This window comes from Micropterus dolomieu, linkage group LG21 (genome assembly GCF_021292245.1).
Source record: "Micropterus dolomieu isolate WLL.071019.BEF.003 ecotype Adirondacks linkage group LG21, ASM2129224v1, whole genome shotgun sequence".
NCBI lineage: Eukaryota > Metazoa > Chordata > Actinopteri > Centrarchiformes > Centrarchidae > Micropterus > Micropterus dolomieu.
The window spans coordinates 25,167,260-25,175,523 of NC_060170.1; the positions used below are offsets into that span (position 1 = coordinate 25,167,260).

The 8,264-nt window shown below is 37.9% G+C and overlaps 1 long non-coding RNA gene across 2 annotated transcripts; it reads left to right on the forward strand.

The window, feature by feature from the left end:
* The first annotated feature begins 993 nt into the window (after positions 1-993).
* On the forward strand, positions 994-7,906 carry LOC123960424. 2 transcript variants are annotated; one of them, XR_006822518.1, is made up of 3 exons: positions 994-1,024; positions 5,566-5,661; positions 6,709-7,906. It is a non-coding gene; the product is annotated as an uncharacterized LOC123960424 (long non-coding RNA). The 2 variants fall into 2 exon arrangements; XR_006822517.1 differs by having other exon boundaries at positions 1,012-1,024; positions 5,566-7,906.
* Positions 7,907-8,264: the final 358 nt, after the last annotated feature.

An 8,264-nucleotide genomic window follows, 5' to 3' on the forward strand; every position in this document is an offset into this window, starting at 1 on the left:
AGATTACTTGTGTCCAACCAGTCTAATTGCGATTTTTCTGCCAGATATTGAGATTCGATTTGCGATTTCTTTTTTTTTTAAAGTTTAGCTATAGTTCAATATTCACTGCCGGTCTATTATTGACGGAAGCCACGTCAAGCAGGCACAGAGCAGATGAACCGGGCAGGAAGTCAGACACAGAACGGCATAGAGAATCTGTCATCTTTCAAAATAAAACACCCTGTGCAGACTCCCGGTCGTATGTCAAAAATAAACACTGTTAAAACAGACAAAAAGATAAACAATTTAACTACGTAGCCTACTTAACCATAGTAGAAGTACAAAACTCAAGGACAACCGAACAAATCAACAAAATCTGAACAAGTCAGCAAAATCAGGCAGGCAAAATGCTCTTATTCTGAAATGCTCCATGTGGGAAATGTAGCCTGCAGAGAGCGGCACAAAACCGGCTCACAGAGAGACGTTATCCGTAGTTGAAGCACAAGAAAGTACAAATTAACAACATGTCAACAACGTAGGACAGACTAAACGCTCCGCTGCTGAAACACTTCAGTGTGAGTTGATGCCGGACAAAACCGCGGCACAGCAGCTGCCAGTGTCTGTTCACCTGACACCATTAATAAATGTTTTTCTCTAGTTTCGTTTGTTGTTGTAAAATGTACACGCCTTGTGCCCACTGGTGGTGAGTAGGAACGTAACTCAAGCAAAAAAAAAAATTTTTGAGAGAATATTTATGGCACTGCAATCAAAAATCAAGTTTGTAATTAAAAATAAACAGGCCTTTTTTGTGTCACAAAAATTTTAATTGCTATTATGTCATATTATTTGGTTGCAAGTCAAAAGGTTTTGCAGGTTAAAGTTGAGTGAGAGAGTTTTGCGAGTCAAAAATGGTCAAAATAAGAGATTCTATTGGTGGGTTTGACAGACCAATCATGGGTTTGCATTTACTGCATGGCCACGCCCACAATCCCCAGAACTCAGCTCTACTGGAGACGGCGTTGTAACGTGTAGATGCTAGATGGAGGTAAGTTGACATTATGTGCTCATTTAACCACTTGGAAACGGACACTTGGAATCGATTTTTGATGGTCTAGCTGTTTTCCGTCCAAAAACAGCGGGCCTTTGTGTCAACAGAGAGCGTCTGTGGGGCCGCCATCTTTGTGAGGTCACCTTAGCTCTAAGTTTCGTTTCTGTCGTCAGATTGAAGTAGAGAAGAAGAGTTTGCTTTGGCGGAGGTGGTCTTTATCGGCCTCTGCTGGCAACCCGCAGGAGCTACACAGACATTCATACAGATATGTATGAATTCGTCTCGTCAAGACGAAGAGAAAGAGACCACTTGCAGCCCTGTAGGATGTTCTGTTCTTAAGCTGTGGCCTGTAAAGCATGGGAGTGCTTTTGGTCATAAGACTGTTTTTATCAATACTTCAATGTTTTGGAAGCTTTGTGTTATTTGGAACGTGGTTGTATGGAGAGAAATAATGTTTTGAAGATAACTCCCAATACAAGTGAACATATAAACAGTAAATATGGCCAAAACACGGAACTTCGCCTGGTATGTTTTTGAAAGATTGTGTAATAACAGTTGTATATTAGTTTCTTTTCATCAAATTTACAGTTACAGTTATATTCTAGGTGTATTACAAGATATTCAGGTGCATTGTAATCTACCTTATGATGGTTTATTGCATTAAAATATAGCTTTTTTTTCCAGGTGAGGATGAAAATATTCTTATTATTATTTCTGTATTTCATCTTCATGTAGTCTGTAATGGTAAAATAAATGGATTTATGTTCTTTGGCTTCTGACCTTTCAAAGGAGACCAGTTAAGCATAATTGTAGAGACCAGTTATGCTTCTAAACCTAATGGTTGAGGAGTTATTACTGATTTATTTTGGGTATGTTATTTAAGGCGTTTTTCCTGGAAATAGGTGCCAGGGTTCACATAATATGTCATGATTTAATGACCATGGAGTCTATGACTGTCTCCTTTTTTAAAATGACATGTATAACAGTTAGTTGACTGTTAGCCGTCTTAGCATGAAGCTTGATTGGCTGTGCATCTGTGCACTCGGACATGACTATAGCTAGGTTAAGGTTAGCTACTCATGTTTAACACAGTGTACATGATATCCAGCAAAACTAGTTTTCTGTGACTGTGGTAACTGGCAGTAAATGTACGGTGTCTGTTACAGTGTGTTAGCTTCTCAAGACCAAGAAAAGTCTGTTGTTTCCCACCTGCTGGAAAAGTAAAGCCGGTTAGCGCTAAGTTAGCCAACATCTCCCATCCCCTTCAGACTGCGCAGCTGAGCAGGAAAGCTTCTACAGCAGCTACATAGCTGCTATGTAACTTAACATTAGCTCAATTTATAGAAAGTAACTGGAAGCTGTATTGTATTACTGCCTACTTGTCCAATGTTGAGAACATCAGGTACAAACTTAGACTAAACTGATGTAGCCTGCAGCTCTGTCCTGTACAGACTGATTAAATTATTTTTCAGTTTTCAGTCTGAAAAAGTGGTTTTGGAAAAGAAAGGACGGCGGTGACTGGAGGAGCTGAGGTTAGTAAAGCTAATTAGTGATGCAAACTAGTCCTTTTAAGCTAATGAGGAGACGTTTCTTTTTGGATTTTAATGTGCAAATAAAATGCACCTCAGAAGGGAGGAGGTTTTTCATGTTGTCTATTTTTTATATTAATGTCTACAGATAAATGTCAGAAGCTGTAAAATGAAGACACAAAAGGCAAACATGAACAGTTGTATCTATAATCATTCTGAGGTCATATTAACAGGGTTTTCCTGCCGTTAAGGCTTAGGGGTGATGCCCATCACTGTAAAATCACTGTGGAGCAACAGAACCAACCAAATTACTTTCTCCAGATCTAAAGGTTGTAGTTCCTCCTGTAGACTGATCTTTGGGTGTTGTTTATTTATTATCTGCTCTAGCTTTTCCAAGTATTTGTTCAGCGATATGGTGAAAATAATGGCCCAATATGATGTGAAATTACATATTTTTCACTGGAAAACATAAAATTTTCTTGGGGGACGACCCCCAAACCCCCTGACCAACACCAAAACATTCATTTAAAGCTCATCTTAAACTGGGAAAACACTGCAGTTTTAAGCTATTCTAAGGTGCATTGCATGCTCATGGACTCAAGAGCAATGTTGCTGAGACATGTTGTGTTGGGGTTTTATATTCAGACAAATATTTTGCTTCACTTCCGCTGCTACAACTCCATCCTAGGGGAAACACTGAAGCTTACTTTTTTTGTGAAGTGTGACTATATTACAGTACGGTTTGTCCTGCCCCCGCTTCTGAAAAAAATCCTAGAGGAAACACTGGGCCTGAGGTTCTTTTCAATGTTTTTAACTCTGTTGTTAACCCTCGCGCATCAGAGTGTGTTGTGCCATCTACAATTTTATGTGAAAACTTCCTGACAAAATTGCCGGCCTTAGCTTTTCACCCACTACATTTACCAGTGACCCTTCTGTTCCCCCTGCCTGCCCAGCTGTCTTTCCGCAGTTCGAACCGGTTACATTCCCCCTTCTTTCTGATATAGTTAAGCAACTACGTCCTGCAAACTGTCCCCTTAACAGTATTCCTGCACGCTTTTTGAAAGATGTTTTTAACACTGTTGGCTCAAGCATTGTTGCCTTGGTTAATTCATCTCTCAGCTCAGGGTGTGTTCCAGCTGCTTTCAAACACGCGGTTGTGCAACCGCGTTTAAAAAAGAAGAATCTGGATACTTCAAACCTCTCCAATTTTAGACCTATCTTTTAGCTCCCCTTTTTGTCAAAAGTCTTAGAGAGAGTGATTTTTAATCAACTTCAATCATCTTTAGATGATTTTAGTTTTTATGAAAAATTCCAGTCTGGATTTAAGCCTCGTCACAGTACTGAAACTGCCCTTTTAAGAGTTTGTAATTATCTCCTTTTGGAAACTGTCTTATCCCAACTCCAACAGTGTGTCGGCATTATGGGCACAGTCCTCAAATGGTTTAAATCATTGGTGAATTTTCTTTATCTGCTGCCCCTTTCTTGTGGGGTCCCCGAAGGGTCCATATTGGGCCCCATGCTTTTTTCACTGTACATGCTGCCATGGGTTCCATTTTCAAAAAACACACCATCTCCTTTCATTGCTTTGCAGACGATAAACAAATCTATTTACGTGTAAAATCTAATGATAAAGCCGCAACTCAGTCCTTGCTCAACTGCCTGAGAGATCTTAAAATGTGGTTGAATCAGAACTTTCTCTGTCTAAATAAAAGTAAGACTGAGGTTGTTGTGTTCAGTCAACCTGGGGATGTAAGTGCTTGTGTAGATGTTCTTGGTACTTTAGGAACATATAGTCGTCCAATTACCAAGAATCTAGGTGTGATCTTCGACAGTGCTTTTAAATTTGAAAAACAGATGAGTTCTGTTGTAAAAACCAGTTTCTTGCAGCTGAGACTGTTGGCCAAAGTCAAGCCCTACCTGCCACGCAAAGACTTTGAAAGAGTAATCCATGCATTTATAACGTCTCGACTAGACTACTGTAATTCTTTGTATGTTGGAGTGGATCAGTCATATCTCCATCGGTTACAGTTAGTCCAGAATGCAGCAGCTCGACTTCTAACTGGAACAAAAAGGCGTGAGCACATTACCCCCGTTTTAGCCTTGCTCCACTGGCTTCCTGTCCACTTTAGGAGTGATTGTAAGATTTTATTGCTTGTTTTTAAAATTTTAAATGGGTTGGCACCTTCTTATTTATCAGAACTTTTACATGTACACACTCTGGTCAAAGCACTGGGTAATCCAATCAGATGCTCCTCGATGTCCCCAGATCCAGGTTAAAAACTAAAGGTGACCGAGCCTTCTCAATAGCTGCTCCAAATCTTTGGAACACTTTACCTGTTGAAATAAGAAATGCCCAAACTCCTGTCACTTTCAAATCCTTGCTAAAGACCTATCTTTATTCATTGGCCTTCAAACAGAGTTGAATAGTGACATTTATTTTATATTTTTACTTTTTCTACTGTTGTCATGTATATTTGTTGTCTATTGTGGAAAGCACTTTGGTCAACTAGTGTTGTTTTTATATGTGCTATATAAATAAACTTGAACTACATTGTAATCGCCGTCTTCACGATTAGCTAATTGCGTTCTTTCAAATCGCTATTTCTATTTCCCTACAGGACTGCCTGTCAGCTTAATTCTAATAAACAGAAATTCTTGTTAGTGGGCCCCAACATACCATAAAACAAATTCTGGTTACCTGTTACAACATATCAAGCCTGTTGCAGGAAATCTTGTCCTGTTTGATAGCAACTTAAGCAACAAGTCACTAAGCTTGTCCAATTATGTTTTTTTCACCTCAAAAATGTTGCAAAAAAAAGATCCATTTTAAATTTTAGAGATGCAGAAAAGTTTTATACAAGCTTTTATATTATTCTGGCTTGATGACTGCTGCAGTCTCTTTACCTGTCTTAATCAAAAAACTCTGAAATGACTAAAAACTGTAGAGAACTCAACTGTTAGGCTTTTAACCAGAACCAAGAGGTACAATCAGTCTTCTGTCTCTTTCAGGTTCCAGTCTAGGCTGAAAACTAAAGTGGACCGAGCTTTTGCCGTCAGGGCCCCGAGGCTCTGGAATGACCTACCAGAGGAAATTAGGATGTCAGAGTCAGTGTCTTCTTTTAAGTCTCTTCAAAAAATATACCTTGCCCCTAATGTATTTTATCCTTCACTGTGGTATTCATTTAATCTTTCTCTGTAGTGCAACAGAGATAGTGATAAGTCCTCTATAAATAATGTGTATTATTATTATTATAATAATTACTACAATACTAGAGCTTTTACTCTATTCATTACACCTGAACCCATAGAACAGCTATATAACCCTTTTACATCCAGTTCATATTTCTTTTAAGTATCTTTAAAGTTGGGATCAAATCATCTTATTCCATTTTGGCTGAGTGTATCACAAAAGTATTCTTTATCAGCTCGTTCCAGCTTTTCATTAAAGCTATGTGATGCTTGCAATGAGTGGAATATTCAAACCCTCGGTTTCATGTTTTTCACGATTGCACCATAATGTTTTACACATTTCCCTAAAATTCAGCCTGATGTATTTGGCATCTTTGGAAACCTTGGGATCTAATATACCTTTGTTGAATTTAACAGTATTTGGCTGCAAAGCATGTGTTTGTACAGTCTGTCCTGAGATTAAAGAGGTTAATGAACAGCTGAATATACTTAATGACTTGTAACAACAGAGGTCAACCAGGTCAGTGTTGGGTTCATTTCTTGTAGATCTAAATGAGAAACAAGCTAATGGCAAAAACTAGTAAATATGTTTTTGGAAAATTATCACTATATTTTTTTAAAAGTAGTAGCTGTAATAGGTTTTACATTAATTGCCATCATTATTTGTTCAACATAATGTACAGCATCAACGTTCTCAAGGTCTGAACATTGACTTCACAATGACACTTTGAAGAAGAGTTTGAGAGAGAAATGGAGGCATTTTTCTGATTGATGGGGCATGGATTTCTATTTTAGTCTATATATGTTTCTATCTCAAGTATTAATAGAACGCACAACAAATAAATCATTAATATCTTCACAGAGTGTCATTTCATGGCAGACAATATATTGGGATTCTGTCAACAATAAAAGTGTGCTGTACACCATCTAATCTGAACTTCATCTATCTATATCTTTCTTTAGGCTGGCAGTCAGGCACAATGCACTTCAGCTCACTGAAGAACAAGACACAATTGGTTTTCCATCAGGGGCATAGTGGCATGATGCATCAGTATTGTAATGTTCAATATATAAGGAAATGCAACAACTTTTAATCCTTGGAGCAAAATCAATACAACCACTAAAAAAATGTAGTGCTGTAGCTCTGAATAAATATAGTTGTAACACTCATCTATGCCATCCTGTGCAATATGAAAACGTGTGAAAATAACATGCACAGACAGCAACTATGAAGAGATTAGTGCCAGCAGGGATTGTCTTTAAACAGGAATAATATAACTTGTCATACCCAACTACTGAATGTTCATTACTTGACTACTGCTTAAAATGAAAGACATGCTGAATAAACAGATTTCAAAGTTGAATCAATAAAGAGCAATTAAAAGACTGTATCAGTTATTAGATACTTTCAGCTCCATTGTAAACTTGAATGAATTCTCCAAATAAAACTAGCAGCCACACATGGAAACAACAACTCACGGTGGTAACTCTCTTTTGTTTTGAGCACATTACATATTATACAAAATAAATAACTGGATACACACTTTAGTTTTAAAAACAGTTTTATTAGTTTTCTATTTGGGTGCACACATTTAGTTAACTTTGTCAATTTAGCCAATTTCAGGTTCATTATATTTAAGTTATGTTCTGTGAAATTAATACCTTTCTTTTTGAGTTACCAGTTCCTGGGGAGTTGCTGCTGGGGGTCTCTGGCTGGCTGACAGACAAAAGGACTTTCAACTGACTCTAAGCTGTTTATGTAGGGGAATGGATAATTGGACTGTGCCATGCTTCCCATATCATGGGGGTGTCAGAGTACTCCATTTTTGAGTTGTGTTCTTTTCTTTGCTAGTTATACTTTGTTGTTATGATTATGTGATTGATTTACCCATAGTTCACATTAGGTAGCGTTGGTTTAACATGTGTTGTGGTTTGTTTATATATTATGTGTTTGTCTACCCACTTTGTGTCAGAATGGCCTGATCAGCCACTATATAAGTTTCCCCCATGTCTCAGTCTTGTTAGATCTGTTTAGTTAGTCTAGGTCTGTTTTGTTCAGCTTATATTAAGGTTATGTTACCTGTTTAGCTGACCTCTTTTATGGGCCCAGAAATTTCTATTTTGTTTATGCTAATAAAAATATATATTTTTTGGAAACTTACTTTCTGACTCCTCATGCCTGACAGCTTGGTCCCTCACAGGAAGACTGAAGTAATTGCCTCATTAAACACTGCATGTGAGCTACAATCATGTGACCCTCCAGCCAATAAAAATGGTCTTCTTAACATGAAAAAGTGATGTAGCAGGCAAAAAATATAATAATTTTGCTTTAGACTAGGGCTGAACAATTTGGGGAAAACATCTGTGTTTTTCTGCCACATATTGCGATTACGATTCAATTTGCGTTTTTTTTTTTTACGTTAGTTAAGTAAGTTTAGCTAGTTCACTGCCAGTCTATTTTTGACGGAAGCCACGCCAAGCAGCACAGAGCAGATGAACCGGGCAGGAAGTCAGACACA